The 18,149-nt window shown below is 41.6% G+C and overlaps 1 protein-coding gene and 1 long non-coding RNA gene across 2 annotated transcripts in view; both read right to left on the minus strand.

Moving 5' to 3' along the window:
* The window catches only part of LOC138373272 (uncharacterized), a 4,197-nt gene extending 2,777 nt beyond the window's left edge, over window positions 1-1,420 (minus strand). The window contains exons 1-2 of the long non-coding RNA XR_011231094.1: window positions 1,265-1,420; window positions 467-573 (exon numbers count right to left, since the gene is read on the minus strand). This is a non-coding gene — a long non-coding RNA (uncharacterized lncRNA). The remainder of the gene's footprint in view (window positions 1-466; window positions 574-1,264) is intronic.
* Window positions 1-18,149, minus strand: part of LOC123754655 (exportin-7) — a 396,982-nt gene that overhangs the window by 217,193 nt on the left and 161,640 nt on the right.

Below are 18,149 nucleotides of genomic sequence, written 5' to 3' on the forward strand. Positions count from 1 at the left end.
AAAGACAGAAGAGGTGATATGATCACTACATACAAAATAGTAACAGGAATTGATAAAACCGACAGGGAAGATTTCCTGAGACCTGGAACTTCAAGAACAGGAGGTCATAGATTGAAACTAGCTTAACACAGATGCTAAAGAAATATAAGAAAATTCACTTTCGCAAATAGAGTGGTAGACGGTTGGAACAAGTTAGGTGAGAAGGTGGTGGAGGCCAAGACTGTCAGTAGTTTCAAAGCGTTATATGACAAAGAGTGCTGGGAAGACGGTCTCATCCTTTAACTACACTTAGGTAATTACACACACACACACACACATATATATATATATATATATATATATATATATATATATATATATATATATATATATATATATATATATATATATATATATATATATATATATATATTTATATAGGACAATTAGTAAAAAAAAAAAAAAAAAAAAATTTAAATTATTTTACCTTGTACCTAGATCCGCCAGGCCTGTTTGGTGCCTGTTTCAGTACTTCAGACATCTGGAAGGTCACATCCTCCTCCTCAACTTGTGGATGTGCGTTGATAGATGATTCTGTAAAATTAAGTTATTTATATAATAATAAATTCAGTATAACAATAATATTCTGTAAAATTAAAAGTAATTTATACATCAATCAGATAAAACTCTCCAGAGATGGTGATACACAACATATAAAGGACAAGTTTCAGAACAAAATATGCATTTAGGAATAAGGTTTTGTACATGTAGGTAGCACATGAGAAAATAAGTGGAAGGTGATCAAGTTTATATTAACATGTTAATGACTTTGTTAAGGCTTTGCAAGAATGAAAAAATATTAATAATATAATATCACCTACCAATTAATTGTACATCATTTATAAGTCAATTATTTGCATTATTATTATTCAATACTAATGATATAAAAATGCATTTTGTAATCTACTATTTATGCAAGTATTAAGCACAGGATCATGAAATAAACTGCAAAATACTGTAATGGATAAACCAATTAAGTTTACATTTTCCTATAGCTAAGTCAGTCAGTTCTATTAGCAGCAGAGAACAATTATGCCCAACCTCTATTAAATGAAACAATCTTAAGAGCAAGTGATAGAAATATAATCATTTATGCTTGGGATTATGGAATGGTTCCAAATATGAAAAATATTAAGTTTTTTGGTTAAAATTTTTTAACTTAAAATTTACATTTTTAAGTGAATTTTAAACTTTAAAAAAATTATTTAATTTTTTGGTTACTTACTTAAAATAACATTATATAGTTCTTGTTTTTGTAGAAATGCCAATTTCTTCTTTTGCCCTTCCAGACTGTATAGTGACCACAGGCCGTTTGTTCATATCTTCATTATTCTTCGAACTGTGGTTGCACAATCAGACCCACGTACACTGGTTAAAAGCATCACCTAAAAGCAACAACAAAAATGTAGTACACTGACGAATTTTGAATATATATATATATATATATATATATATATATATATATATATATATATATATATATATATATATATATATATATATATATATATATATATATATATATATATATATATATTAGTTGATTTTATACCCGCATTAGGTCAGGTGATTATACAATGAAGGTGAAAACATGGGGGGATACATAAGGGATAAACATAGGGGCTGCAGAAGGCTTATTGGCCCATACGAGGCATCTCCTATCTAAACACAAAGATTAATCCAGTGTAATTGGCCTGTTATGTTGTAACATAACATATATATATATATATATATATATATATATATATATATATATATATATATATATATATATATATATATATATATATATATGTGTATATATATATATATATGTATGCCATATACATATATATGCTATGTTGTATGCTACAACTTGGCTGATAATAAAGCCATTCACAACTGCAGGCCTAATAAAAAAAGGAGGTGGCATAGCAATATCTTACAAAGATACCTTCATCTGCAATAGTCTCATTAGTAATAGAGACGACTATTGTGAATATACCTTTGCCAAGTTCTCCAGTAAATCCCTTAAATCCTCCTTGACTGTAAGTGCCATCTATAGATTTCCCAATACCGACATAGCTTCATTCTCAGATAACGTAAGGAATCTTATCATAAATAACAATCTCAACAAAAATCAAACCAACTTAGTGGTTTGTAATGGTGAACAAAACATGCAGATACTTATATATAACCTGTGAATAGAGTGTAATAACACCAAAACTATTTGTTTATTGTTTTATGACCATAATAATTGAATCACTAATATGATTCACTAATATATAATCCTAATAATAATCACTAATATATAATCCATTGAGCATGCTGCATCTCTTTCAGTCTCTTTGCAATTTGAACAAGAGGGTTTTTAATTGATCGAAGCATATTCTTAAAGTAAAGTAAATGAGATGTATTCCATATTTTGCAAAATATACGATGAAGGCACACAAACATTCATACCAAAACTGAAGGGCAGGATTTATGAGGAGACATTAGAGGCATTAAATATTCCAAACTAGAAGACAGAAGGAAAAGAGGAGATATGATCACTACGTACAAAACAGTAACAGGAATTGATAAACTTGATAGGGAAGATTTCCCGAGACCTGGAATTTCAAGAACAAGAGGTTATAGATTTAAACGAACTAAACAAAGATGCCGAAGAAATGTAAGACAATTCACTTTTGCAAACAGAATGGTAAACGGTTGGAACATGTTAGGTGAGAAGGTGGTGGAGGCCAAATCCGTCAAAAGTTTCAAAGCATTATATGACAAAGAGTGCTGGGAAAATGGGACACCACGAGTGTAGCTCTCCATCCATCTGATTGATAACCCAAATGAATTTTTCATGGATATGATACCAACATCAAATCATAAATCAGATGTGATCCTATCCCCACTGGATTTTGAAGAAGCCATAGACAGTATGCCTATGCACTCTGCACCAGGCCCTGACTCTTGGAACTCTATATTCATCAAGAACTGTAAAAAACGTTATCGCAGGCCCTTCACATTCTTTGGAGACAAAGCCAAGATACTGGCATTGTCCCTGACATACTAAAAACAGCAGAGATAGCACCGCCCCATAAAGGAGGAAATAAGGCAGAGGCAAAAAACTACAGACCGATAGCACTAACATCGCACATCATAAAAATCTTTGAGAGAATGCTAAGAAGTAAGATCACAAAATACATGGAATCACAGCATCTCCATAACCCCAGACAACATGGTTTCAGAACAGGGCGCTCTTGCCTATCACAGTTGCTGGACCACTCTGACATGGCACTAGATGCCATGGAAGACAAACAAAACGCTTTGACAAAAAAAAGCCTTTGACAAATGTGACCATTGTGTTATTGCACATAAAATGCGTTCAAAAGGAATTACCGGAAAAATAGGCAGATGGATATACAACTTCCTGACTAATAGAACCCAATGTGTAGTAGTCAACAAAATAAAATCTGGACCATCAACCGTAAAGAGCTCAGTCCCCAAGCGTACTGTGCTTGCTCCAATACTTTTTCTCATCCTCATATCGGACATAGACAAGGACACAACCTATAGTACTTGATCATCCTTTGCAGATGACACTAGAATCTTCACGAGAGTAGGCAACATAGAGGACACGGCAAACCTCCAATCAGATGTAAATCAGGTCTTTCTATGGGCTACAGAAAATAACATGGTGATTAACGAACATAAGTTTCAGCTCATGCGCTACGGAAAAAATAAAAAATATAAAAACGGAAACCACTTACAAAACTCAGTCAAATCATAACATTGAACGGAAAAGCAACGTAAAGGATTTGGGTGTACTGATGTCAGAAGGCCTTACATTTAAAGAACACAATAAAGTAGCCGTCACAACTGCAAGAAAAATGACAGGATAGATAACAAGAACTTTTCACACTAGAGATGCTATACCGATGATGATAGTTTTCAAGACGCTAGTGCTCTCTAGAGTGGAATACTGCTGCATAATGAAAGCCCCTTTCAAAGCTGGAGAAATTACTGACCTATACTTATGCATTTATCTTCGGTTTAACACAACAGGCACCAGACACACGCTAGGCATCATACACACTAGGATAAAACAAACATTAGGCCAGAAGTCAGAAAAGAATTCAAAGAATTTTACTGGAAAGGCTTGCTGTTAGGAAAGGAAGTAATTGAGATGAATTAATGCACAGTATGTCAATTTTGTGAAATATATGATAAAGGAACAAAAACATTTATACCAAAACAAAGATGCAGAACTAGGAAACAGGATTTGTTCAACTGAAATTTCAAGACGGACAGAGACCAAAAGACACAAAAATGGAATCAATATACGAAGAGGCCAAACCCCCAAACATACCAGTAATACAAAGAGAAACAACTACACGGCAGTGAGGAGAAAGGCAGAAAGAAATTTTGAAAAAAAGGAACAAACAAATGTAAAGTAGAACAAATCATATTCTATAAATACAGCAACAACCAATTGCAGGTAAAGGATAATATTCAGAGCTTTTAAATGCATGGATGGCGAAATACTCAAGAAATTGTTCACGACTTTTGTTAGACCAAAGTTGGAATATGCAGCGGTTGTATGGTGCCCATATCTTAAGAAGCACATAAACAAACTGGAAAAGGTGCAAAGACATGCTACTAAGTGGCTCCCAGAACTGAAGGACAAGAACTATGAGGAGAGGTTAGAGGCATTAAATATACCAAATATACTACACAAATATATATACTACACATGCACAATAAACTACCCTACACAGGCTGAGTATGGTGTGTACAATAAATTATTAGCTAAAAGATAAGACTGAGTTTGTATAAATGGGGGTTAAGTCAGAGTGGGAAAATGTAAGTGGAGTGCCTAAAAACCCTGTCCTGGGACCTCTGTAATTCATAATATATACAAATAATTTAGACTCAGGTTTGATCAGCAATATTTGAAAATTTCCAGACGATACAAAAGGGATTTTTTTCTGGATTCAGGATTATTTTTTTATGGCTGAAAACAGGTTTTCAGCAATAAAAGAAATACAGTATTGCTGGAACAACCGTCGACATCTTCAAGAGAAAACCTGAACATCTTCAAGAAGTGAAGATGACCTTGAGAAGAAGTATAGGTTGGGAGAAGTATAGGTTAGGAATTGTCTCCAAAGAATTCTCAAAGAATTACTCGTTATTGCTATCCAAGATAATTAGACGAGCCAAAGCTAAATACTACGAAGATAAATTTACCCAAATAAAGAGTACCTTATCTAAAAATATGTATGTACCTTACGTAAATAAACATTTGATTTTGAAGTGCCGGACAAACAAGGCTGTGGTGGATATGTGGGCCTGAGGGGCCTGTCCAAGCAACAGCCTGTTGGACCAAGCTCTCACATGTCAAGCCTGGCCTTGGAAGGGCTTGGTGAGTAGAACAACTACCAGAACCCTATAATGCATGTATCAAGGTGTCCAGGCAGTGAGCACCACATAATGCAGTGCAGTCCTGTAAGAATAAGCACAGTAAGTATGGGCATGGAGGGGGTGCAGCAGTGGCTTGTGAAGGGCTGGAGAGTAAATGGACATGCCCAGGGGTAAAAAGCATTAGGGTAACAGAACATAGCCCATAAAAATAGTAATGACAATGAATGAATAATTATATGAATGCAATAATACTTCATATCTCAATAGGAATACTAAGCAGGATGCAAGACAAGGTACTGGTGGTGATAGTGGTTGGTACAAGTCCTCACATCCCCACAGACACCAGTAACAGCCCTCACCTCCCAACACAGTACCCTTGTAGCGAGTTAATCTTATACTCGCTTCATTATCTTATAGCATAACTAATTAACACTAATTACAGAAGCTACACAGGTGATACTTTGGTGTGAGTTGAGCGCACTGAGCGTCGGTATCGCTACACCCGTTCCTTAACAACCCTTTGGACCTTTATTACAGAAAAATAGAATCAATTAATTTAATAAAATATAAAATATAAGTGCTTACTTACGATAATACTATCGGTGGAACACAAAATCTTCTTCTTCTTGATAGTAGGTGCAGTTTGCATGAAGGGTTAGTCCTCGCCATGACTGAACTGACGACAAAATGGCCGATGTGTTGATATGGCGTCAGGTGACGCTGTGACGTCACAGGTGAGGGACGCTTTGCGCATTACTCCCTCGTACTTAAAAAGTACTACAGGTACTTTTTGGTTTTATTTTTGAATATGGCAGAAGTTGGACAGCTTTTCAAATCATTATAAGGGAGTGAGTTCCATAGACTAGGTCCCTTTATTTACATAGAGTGTTTACATAGATTAAGTTTGACTCTGGGGATATCAAAGAGATATTTATGTCTGGTGGGGACGTGGCCATGTGTTCTATTACATCTGTCCAGGAAGAGTTTCAGAACAGGGTTTGCAGTTAGAAAAAGGGCTTTATAAACGTAATTTACACAGGAGAATGTATGGAGTGAATTTGTTTAGCATGTTTAAGGATTTGAACAAGGGAGCTGTGTGTTGTCTGAAGGTAGAGTTATTTATTGTCCTGATAGCAGATTTTTACTGGATGATGATGGGCTTGAGGTAGTTTGCAGAGGTTGAACCCCAAGCACAAACGCCATAAGAATGATAGGGATAGATAAGTGCATAATAGAGTGAGAGGAGAGCAGAGTAGGGTACATAATATCTGATCTTAAACAGTATACCAACTGTTTTAGAAACCTTTTTAGTTATGTGTTGTATATGGGTGCGGAAGTTGAGTCTCTTGTCTAAGTATAGGCTAAGAAACTTTCCATCATTTTTATTGCTAATGTTTACATTATCTATCTGAAGCTGAATTGCATTTGTTGATTTGTTTCCAAATAAGATATAGTAGGTCTTTTCTATGTTTTGTGTGAGGTTTGTTGGTTGACATCCACAAGTAGACTTTTTTTAATTAATTGTTTACAACATTATTTAACAGGAGTGGGTTGGGGTCAGAGTAGATGAGTAGTATCATCAGCCAACAATATAGGTTTAAGTATGTTAGAGACATTAGGGAGATCATTGATGTATATAAGAAACAGGAGGGTCCTAGGATGCTGCTCTGTGGCACCTTTACGGTAATTAAGTGGTAGAGTGGGAGAGGTTATATCATTGATGGCTTCATATTGGTGTCTGTTACTAAGATAGGATCGGATATAGTTTAGGGCAAGGCCACGGATTCCATAATGGTGGAATTTAAGTAAGAGGTAGTTATGGTTAACAGTATCAAAGGCCTTTCTCAGGCCGATGAAGAGTTCAATTGGAAACTCACTTTTGTCAAGGGCTGAGAAGATTAAGTCAAGCAGACTAACAATAGCATCATTGGTACTCTTTTGGGAGCGGAAGCCAAACTGACAGGGACTTAGTATATTGAATTTTACAAGATTGGAGTAGAGCTGTTTGTAAAAAAAAAAAAAATAATTTTGATAATATAGGTAGATTCGATATGGGTCTGTAATTATTTATGTCTGCCGTGTTACCTCCTTTATGAACTGGCGTTACTCTTGCTTTTTTAAGGATATCAGGGAAGGTATGACACTCTAGGGATTTGTTGAACAGCAGTGCTATGGATGGTGCAAGGGCATGGGAGGCACGCCTGTGTACCATCGATGGTATTTCACTAATGTTCCCAGCTTTGGTTTTTAGCGAGTGAATGATGGACACAACATCTGTAGGGCTGACCGGAGAGAGGAGAAGAGAGTTTGGATAGCTGCGTGAAAGATATGTGGTAACATATGTCTGAGTCTCTGGGATTTTTCGGGCAAGGTGAGCACCAAACGATGAAAAGAAGCTATTAAATTCAGTTGCTGTTTCAAGATCTGTTGCAGGTGTATAACCATCCTTGGAGATTTTTATCTTATTATGTGAATGTTGTTTAGCTCCTAGGATGGTAGAGATGGCTCTCCATGTGCTTTTTATGTTGCCTTTTGCTTCTTTGAATCTATTCTCGTAATAGGAACGCTTTGCTCTTATTATACTGGTAAGCACTGATGAATACCTCTTAACTACTTCTTTTCCAACTAGGCCAATCCTAAGTTTTTTTTTCATATTCATGTTTCTTGTCGATTGCTTTAAGTATGCCATTAGTGAGCCAGGGATTATTTAACCTTTTTGCCAGTTACTTGCTTGGTGAGGAGAGGACAATAAGTATTGTAAAGGCTTTAAATTTTGGAAAGAGGCTAGTTAACGAATTATTATCCTGTGTATTGATAAATTTAGATTCCCAGTTTACATTGTGGAGGGCATTTGTGAGATTGCCTATTGCCGCTTCACATTGTAACCTAAAGGTAATTTTCTTGTTACCTGGTGGTGTTATGGCCATGTTCGCTACAAGGAAGGTAGGATAGTGGTCAGTTGTTCTGTCAGTGATTATACTTGATGTAAGAGGAGCTGTTATGTTGGTCCATCAGTGATCCAGGGTAGTCGCAGATGTTTGAGTGACTCGGGTGGGCCTGGTGATTGCGGGGATGAGCATACAGGAATTCATGCTGTTGAGGAAACAGTCTACTTGAGGGTTATTTTGTAGCCCTAGGTCAATATTGAAATCACCTCTGAGAACTATGTGATTTTTGTTGAGATTATTGTTTATGATAAGGTTCCTCAAGTTGTTATTGTATTTGTGTCTAGCTTCAGACACAAGCATGTTACAGTTATGTCTTAAAGAGTTGAGAGCAATTAAGGATGATAAAGAGTCACTTACAACTAATGTATCAAGTTTGGATACTTGTACACATTTCAGTGCAAGGAGCAAGGCAAATAGTTCAGTCTGAAGGGTAGAGGCCCAGTTGTTTATACGGACTCCCCACTCAAAATATAAGTCATATCCTATTGCCAGGACAACTGCACTTCCAGCTGCACCCGTTGGGCGCTGTAGGAAACCTTCAGTGTATATGATTTGAGAGAGAGAATGCTCTGTGGACAGAGCATCAGTATGGCTTAAGACGTTGAGCTTTGCCTCAAGACAAAGCTGGGACTGATCTCTAATTTGCTCCTTTGATGGAAAGGGAGGGATTAAAATTGAAAAGGGTGTAATTTCCTACAGTGCAGGAAAGTGCTATTGTTGTCTCTCTTGGTACAAATTATAAATCTGATACTTTCTGAGTTCAGTTCCAATTTTATTTATCTATTTGAAACAATGTTTACATTCAATAAAGAAATTCTGGAGGGCTTCTGTGCAAGGGTTAGGATGAGCTAGCCTAAGCATTTTTATACCAATTTGACAGTTATTTTCAGTAACACGATAAACAACGCTCGGAATATTAAGTTCCTTTCTCATATTAAGTATCTTTGTGGTACGAAGGCACCCAAGGATTATCCTCAAGGCTTCGTTCTGCAATTTTTCAAGCCCTCCAAGCTTTCTTTCAGGATGCCTTAAAGTTAGTTTAGTTCATTTATTATGCACCCCATACCCATCTTGTGGGCGGTAGTGGAAAGGGTTGCAGAGGCACATAATGGGCTCAGGGACTGAACCCAACAATTCATTTAGCTAAGCAAGTTACAATCTTGATGAGCTAGTTACAAAATTCAGTATAAGTCGTCACATCAACAATAGGTTCGAGATCGATCACAAGTACAGTTTCTAAATTAAGCAACTGACATATGTGGAGAGCTAGTGTCACAATTGATATGTTTGTCCTGCACACCGCTCCCCATCCAGTGGGCAGCGGTGGATAGGTTACAATCACTTAGTTACTACTTACAGTTAGCAAACTGGGGATATTTGGCTAAAATTTCTGGTACCAGATCATTTTGAATGAAATATTGACACATCGTTGGTACATTGGTTATAGAATTGTCTCTGAATTCACTATCACATAGTGACGAAGGGGTGTGCAAATAATTTTGTTGACAGTTAACATTTGGTCAGGTCTACATCGGCAGATAATGAGAATTCCCAGAAATACTTGTAACCGAGTCTAAGCCGAGCAGTAGTAACATCTAGAAGTCTGCTGATTTTATTGGATGAACCATAGATGTGTGGCTCCTTTTGCATAATAGTATTGAACGAAAGTTAATCTCCCCAAACACTTTCGCGTTTTGGGCAAGTTACCCCTCCACTCTCTCCATTTTTGTTTGGACATTCCCAGGTAGTGCGCGGAAATACTGAAAAGTGTATACTCTTTTCAACTTTGTCACCTTAATTCTCGTCCTATGTCTTTCATTTTGGTATCAATGCGTTCGCAATAGAATTCCCAACAGAACTATGTGCATATAATGTCAAAGACAGCAGCGCGCTCCACCCGCCGACAAGATGAATGTAGGCCAAGGGTACCAGAAAAAGAAAGCTGAGCCACCCTCAGGCAACTCTCATTACATTAGAGAGCGTGATAATACTGAAAAGTGTATACCCTTTTCAACTTTGTTACCTCAATTCTCATCCTAGTTTTTTCAATTTGGCATCAATGTGTTCGCAATAGAATTCTCTACAGGACTAAAGGCATATAAACTCCAAAAGCCCGGCTTACCATCCGCAACAAACAGAGTAAGCGAGAGTGTGTTACCAGGGAGCGCACAAGAGCGATAAAATGTATACACTCTTTTCATTTTGGTCACCCCAATTGTCATCCTAGGTCTTTCATTTTGGTATCAATGTGTTAGCAATAGAATTATCTACAGGTTTAAATGCATATAAACTCCAAAAGCAAGGTGTACCATCCGCACAAAACAGAGAAAGTGAGAGAAAGTAACCCGGGAGCACTCTAGTGCAATGTAATGTGAACACTCTTTTCACTTTGGTTACCTCAATTCTCGTCATATGTCTTTCATTTTGGTATCAATGTGTTCGCAATTGTATCTGCTGGCATTTTACCCTTTGCTTGGATCTGAAGGGTTTTAGGCTCACCACGATGCAATCTGATAGTACCACAGGTGTATATACCTATCTTCAAGCAGCAATTCACTCATTCAAACCGACTTATAATAGTTATCCATATATAAATGGTAATCTTTGTTCTACCTGTTAACCTGTCATATGAAGAAAGACCTACCAACCTAACCCCCAAAATGTCAATCCATATCTTTTATTTTAAACAATGCTGTTTTGTTGACCAAATTGTATTTTTACTCTTTTTCTGTCATGTTTCTCCCACCCCTGTTTTTTCCCTTTTTTCTTATTTTTTCTCAACATAATTCATACTTTAATTATGCGGATCAGGACATCACCTGATCAAACACATCAAACATCGTTTGACCACCATCAAACACACACATTTCGTGTGTGTTTGACGCTCACTGATATGTACCAGCGTTGTTTTATATATGGTGCTATTCTATCTTACGCTTTGTTGCTCTTTTTTACCTACGGGCTCATAGAACATTCTATTGCGAAAACATTGGCACAAAAATGAATGACGTACATACAATAATAATGTCAGGACAGTGATATAATTATAAACTTTCAAAGCACTGTATCGCCCATGTGTCGTCTTGTCACCAATACTGGGTAACAGTTCCGCCACTTCCCACACTCTTGCGGGTGGGCAGCGACCATTATTCTACGTTTATATTCATATCACCGTGTTGGGAATTTCATTGCGAGTACATTGATACCAAAATTAACGCTGTAGGACAAGTGTGGAAGTGATAACAATCCCAAGAGTAAAAACATTTTGTTGCTCTTGGGCACTCACGGCGAGTCATCTACGTAGGTATTTATTGGGTGCTGGTATTCATATAACTTTTGGTGACCGTTTTTGCTGATTTTCTTCTAGAGAATGTTATTGCGAACACGTTGGTACCAAAATGAAATACATAGCTCGAGAACTAAGGTCAGGAGAGTAAAAAGAGTATACACATTTTTGTTTTGACGCTTAATTAAGGTTATTGTGAGTACTCATCGCCTGCCTAGAAACTGGAACTAGTAATTCCATCTATCATACATATCATACAAGAGGAGCCACACATCTATGGATCATCCAATAAAATCAGCAGACTTCTAGATGTTACTACTGCTCGGCTTAGACTCGGTTACAAGTATCTCTGGGAATTCTCATTATCTGCTGATGTAGACCTGACCAAATGTAAACTGTGTCAACAAAATTATTCGCACACCCTCCGTCACTATGTGATGGAGTGCGAAAAGATACATGAATTTAGAGACAATTCTATAACCAATGTTCCAGCGATGTGTCAATATTTCATTCAAAATGATCTGCTACCAGAAATTTTAGCCAAATATCCCCAGTTTGCTAACTGTAGATAACAACTAAGTGATTGTAACCTATCCACCGCTGCCCACTGGATGGGGGACGGTGTGCAGGACAAACATATAAATTTTGATTCTAGCTCTCCACATATGTCAGTTGCTTAATTTAGAACCTGTACTTGAGGTCGATCTCGAACCCATTGTTGATGTGATGACTTATATTGAATTTTGTAACTAGCTCATCAAGATTGTAACTTGCTTAGCTAAATGAATTGTGGGGTTCAGTCCCTGAGCCCATTATGTGCCTCTGTAACCCTTTCCACAACCGCCCACAAGATGGGTATGGGGTACATAATGGGGTGGGGTGTCTTGGCCAAACGTGCCACATCAAAACCACAAGTTGACATTGAATGTGAATTAACAATGAGACAAGTAAGATTTATACTAATACATTTATACTAACTCTGTTGAGCGTTGACCATTTATACATCAAATCTGTTGATGTGAGCACTTTAGTTTAGTCTGCCGTTTAAAGAAAAAAAGAGCATATAATGGTATATCACAGAAAACGAATTTATCATAAACTCATGTATTTGTCTTATCATATTGAACTGCATTCATATTTTTAATATATAACAATATGAATATACAAATTTCTGTAAATCCCCTACCTTGTTGGAATCTGTGGAAATGAATGAGCAAATGTGCTGGCTGAAGGCGCTGAAGGAAACCACATTGGTTTCATTTTGGATACAAATGTCCATGGAAATTCAAAATGGAAACTAATTATATAGTTGAACCTGCAGAGACGAGTTTAAGAATCTGTGTTGAGAGTGATGGACACAGCCTTCACAATTATACTTCAGAGAATGTAAACATCTAAGAGTCATTAGAAATATGTGTAGAATAATAAACCCTACATTGTTTGAGTTAGGGAAAACACCATTTGTGATATATAGATACTATAGCTGTTCCTAAAGATTCACCCTTTTTTGCACCAGCAAGATAACATATAAGATTTTAAGAGTTGACGAATGTTAATATTCTTGTTTGATAAACTGTGAACTTGAGACATAGTTAATAAGAACATATTAACACAACAAAATGTTTTCAAAATCCTTAACACCACTTTCCAGCAACTTATATAATTTATATAAATTATTTTAGAGAATAATACATAAATTATATATTTAAACATGATATAGTGTTTAGTGGAATGTATAAGGAGTCAAATTGTGTTAAAAAGAGCAATTTTTAGAAAATTTGGAAAAATACTTTTTTCTGTTCAAATTATAACTAAATGGATTATAAAGGTTTCACTCAGCCAATATATATCATTCACAATTTATTAATGAATTTTACAAAAAAACACCATAAATTTTATATTTAAACATGTAAAAACTATTTGTTTTACATTTGGAAGAAAATAATTGTAGAAAAACAATTTATAATTAAACCTTTGTGTTTGGATTTTTTGAGTAAAAGTTTCTCAAAGGCTCTCCTGCACCATTCTCAATGCAAATCATTCCCACACCTATGGCAAGAGATAGGCGAACGTTGTGTAGATGATTTGTGTTTGCTGGGAAGGCACTGAACCCCGAAAAACCCGAAGAGGAAGCCGGTGACGTAGCAACCGACACAAGGCCCCCGGGGGTCGAACTCTGCGATCGCGAAAGAGGCGGAAGGGGAAACCCCGAAGGAACCAGAACAGCCGTCAAAGCCAAACCCGACCCGGCGGGTAGACCACCATCGCGAAGTTCAGGCTCCCGCACAGCCCCTCGAGCAACCGCCTGGTGACCCGAGGGCCCTCCAGAAACAGACGAAGGCAGGACCGCAGCCGCAGGAGACACTCCAGACGGAGAGACAAGGAGGCGGTTCGAGAGTCCCACACGAGACCCAGCCAAGTCCGAACCTGAGAGGGAACCAGATGGGACGTCCTCCAGTTCACCAAGAACCCGAACTCGGCGAGCTGGGAAAGAACCAAATCCCTGGCTAGCAAGCAAGCTGACTGGCTGGGAGCCCAAACCAGCCAGTCGTCGAGGTAGGCCAACACCCGAACACCTAGGAGACTCAAACGAGCCACCACAACCCGTGTAAGGCGCGTGAACACGCGAGGTGCCAGGTTCAACCCGAACGGGAGACAACGAAAGCGGTAACTCAGACGCCCCACAACAAAACCGAGCCAGTCCCTGAACCGCGGATGAATCGGGACATGCCAATAAGCGTCCCGGAGGTCCAGGGACACCATCCAAGCTCCCGGCTCCAAGAGGAGCTGAACCTGAGACAGCGTAGTCATCCGAAAGGAGGGGCAATGAACCCAGGGGTTCAGACGGGACAAGTCCAGAATGAACCGCAGGTCCGCGCAGTCCCGTTTCGGAACCGGAAACAGACGGGAAACCCATCTGAGGGACGACGTCGTTTCGACGACGCCCAAGCGTACCTACTCCAAGACGACTCGACAGAGCGCAGGGGAAGAAACCTGCCCTGCCAGCCCCGACCCCCCAAAGGGGGGAGGGGCCACCCAACGCCACCGCAGGCCGCGAGACACGACCCGAAAGGCCCACGAATCGTGGGACCAGGCGCGGGCGAACAGCGCAAGCCGCCCCCCCATCGCCCCGTCAAGGGGGCAAACCGCGAAAGGGCCGGCGACCCTTACGAGACCCAGAACCCCGCACAGCGCGAACACCGCGCCGACCAGACGAGGGAGGGTCCGCAGGAGGAGCCAACCCCAAACCTGACACCAGAGGCCTACCACGACGAGAGGAACCCCGAGCCCTGGCACGACCTTTCCGGGAAGACCCACCCCGGGACCCCCGGAAAACCAACACGTCCGACATCGGACGACAAGCCGCCGACGCAGCCTGAATAAACTGCGCCACGGCCGACTCCCCAAACAGGAGAGGACAAAAAGGTGAAGAACGCCTAAGAGCCAGAGCCCAAGCAGATTCCATGGAGGAACCCAGCACCGCCTGCCGACACGCGAGACGGGAAGCATAGAACAGGGAAACCGCATCCCGCAAAATCGGCGTGAACAGCTTCAACAAGGAAGCCGACGAACGCGCAGCCGAGGACAAGGTGCCGGACCCCGGGACGGACCCAAGCGTCCCCACATCCTCCACGAGCCAATCCGAAGACAGCTCCAGGAGGGAAAAGAACCGCAAGGCCGAACACAAAAGGCCCCGGGCACGCAAGTCCTCCGCCACGAGCGCCGCCGAAAGGGAGGGAACCTGCACATGGAGCTGAATAACGCCCACATCGCGGGGAAGGGCAGGGGCAAACAAGCACTCATTCAGGTACTCAAGTTCACCCCCCAGGAAAACCTGAAGCACTGGGGAAGCTTCCCGCCACTCCAGCGTGCGGGAACGACAGAAGGAATGCCAGGAATCCAGACCAAACACGGGGCAGTCTGCTAGCAGGACGACTCCGGAACCTCGTAACGGAGCCAGAAAGGGAACGAAGTCCCAAACCTGAACGTGGACGGATCCATTTCCGAGGCATAATCCGGGTCACGCAGGAGGTTAGCTGCAAAGGCCGCTCGCACCACACCAGGTTGGATGCGATAAGCCGAAAACCTCCGGAAGGACGGAACCGACGTACCCGGGGGAACACGGAACCGAACCCGGGGAGGGGCCGACACCAAATCCAACTCGTACGCAGAGGGGGGAAAAGAAAACCCCACTCCTTGTAACAATAAGCCCCGCTCAGTGGGAAGAAAAACCCAGGTGGGGTCCAGCGGGGCCCAAGGCCCCCAAGTCAGCCCCTCCCCAGCCTCAAGGTCCATCACCACAGGACCCGAGGCCGAGTCCTCTCCCCAAGCCCCGACCCCACAAGACAAGGACGGAGCAGCCGGAAAAGCTGGAGGAAGGGGGGCCCACTGGTCAGACCCTGAAGCTTCGGCCGGGAGACAAGACTCGAATGCCTCTGCCGCCCCCCCGGAAGGGGGCAACCCCCGAAGCTGCCCGAGTCTCGAGATCAAGTAACCCCTGCCCCGACCCCAAAACCCTCAGACGCTTCGGGGCCGGAAGCAGGGGCGGGGGACCAGAACGAACAGAAGGGAAAGGACGAGGAGGTGCGGACTGAACCAGGATCGAAGCGACCCCCACCCCCAAGTCCGGGTCTCGAAAAGCAAAGCGGGGCAGCCCCGGGGCATCCGGGGAAGCAACCAACCGAGCGCGCTGCAACAGACGAAACCTAGACTGCAACGCACGTGCCGCCTGTACCCGAATAGAATCATCAGAGGATTGGGTAAATTGAGTCACAAGCAAGCAGCAACACTCACAGGACTCAGGGTCGAAAGTATCACCGACCCAACAGGCAGCGTGGCAGAGGCAAAAACAATGAGGGTCACCCTGAGACAAGGGGACCGAGCAACCCTCAAACTCGCACACAGCGAGTGGGGACTCCGGGGTCACATCCATCGGACCCACGCGCCCCCTAGGGGATTCCCAGGGTCCTGAGCGTTTACTTTAAGAGGACTCGAGCTCAGGTAGTCCCAGGCAGGGTGCTGCAAACCGGCGCCCAAAACTACCAAGCAAACTTCTAAAGCTGAACCCCAGGGACGTGTACACTCACGGGGACCTAGCAGGGGGCGCCACCGAGGAGAACAGTGGAAGGGCAAAAACAAACTGAATAAAACGACAGAACCCCCCACCAGGCAAAAAGAAAAAAACAAAACCCCGCAAGAGGACAGCGAACCCCAAGGAACAGAGCCAGCCGCGATGTCGGGAATTACAAGCTGAGCAGCACCCTGTGCCCCTACCAGTGCAAACTGCCTCTTACCCGCCGGTAACAAGGGAGAACACAACACCCAAGAGCCCAACAGGCGGCCGAAAAACCGAAAGGTAAAACGGACCAGCTGAGGCAGACCCCGAGGAGCCTGTGGAAGGTGGCCCCAAGCCCCAAGGGCAGTACTTACAGGGCACCTAGGGAAGGCAGCCCTAGGCGCATGCAGCCCGAGTACTGAAGATAACTCCTGGCTCTCGCACCCACAAAACTAACACCACACGCAAAGCACAGTGCAGTAGCGACACCGGAGCCAGAGCACACGACCATCGCCTAGAGCATCAGCCTCAAGAACTGAGGTGTAGGTAGCCGGCGCGGGGGTCTGGGGCTCCCCCTTCCCCCTCCCGGGGAGGGGGGAGCTGCGCAGACAGCGGCGCGGCAGTGTGTGACGTCACACTAGTTTGCTTGTTTTCGGTTGGGGAGTTCTATCCACTAGTTCGGTTTTTGGTAGCAATTTTAACCAGAATAGGGGTTTGTTTTGGGGCGCTTACCTTTCTGGGTGCCTGTTCCGGTCGATGGCAGACATAGAATGCTTCCAACTACACGGGGGATTCTATAGGCCATTACTCCCCTTGCCTCTCTGAGGGGGCCCGGTTCTGGCCGTGGTCCCTGGTAGGCCTAAGAACTCCATACACATGACTGATGCCAAAGTCTGACATTAGCATATCAGCCTGGGATAGCTCCGGGGAGCCGACGGGGCTCCCCACAGAAAAACTATGAAAAATCAATCAGAGACATTGAAATAATTAGGTAATTATCTCTTTGTAGAAACTCCGGACTGACAGCTGGCGATCAACAGACCGCCTGGGACGATGCTCAGTCAGCGCCTATTTTTTGCCACACTTCCCTGCCCTATAGCGGCCAATATATACTACTAACGATTTTTTTATTTTTTTCCCGTGATCAGTGAACAGAAATTAACAGGTTAGGAAGAAAAAATATATATTTTTTTCAACATTACATGCGCCTGCGGGAAAGAAAGGATATTATACCCCTAGCATGTTAAGGGTTAATAGGCAAACTGTAGAAATATACATCATTTCAACAGTTCCAACTAACAGCATTTTAGATTAATTTTATTTATATAAGACTACCTGCTTCATGATCAGTGAACATTTTCCATCACTGCCCGGACAAACCTCACCCATCATTCTGGGGTGACTTGTAGCGCCCCTAAACACACCTAGG

This window comes from Procambarus clarkii, chromosome 41, assembly GCF_040958095.1.
Source record: "Procambarus clarkii isolate CNS0578487 chromosome 41, FALCON_Pclarkii_2.0, whole genome shotgun sequence".
Taxonomy (NCBI): domain Eukaryota; kingdom Metazoa; phylum Arthropoda; class Malacostraca; order Decapoda; family Cambaridae; genus Procambarus; species Procambarus clarkii.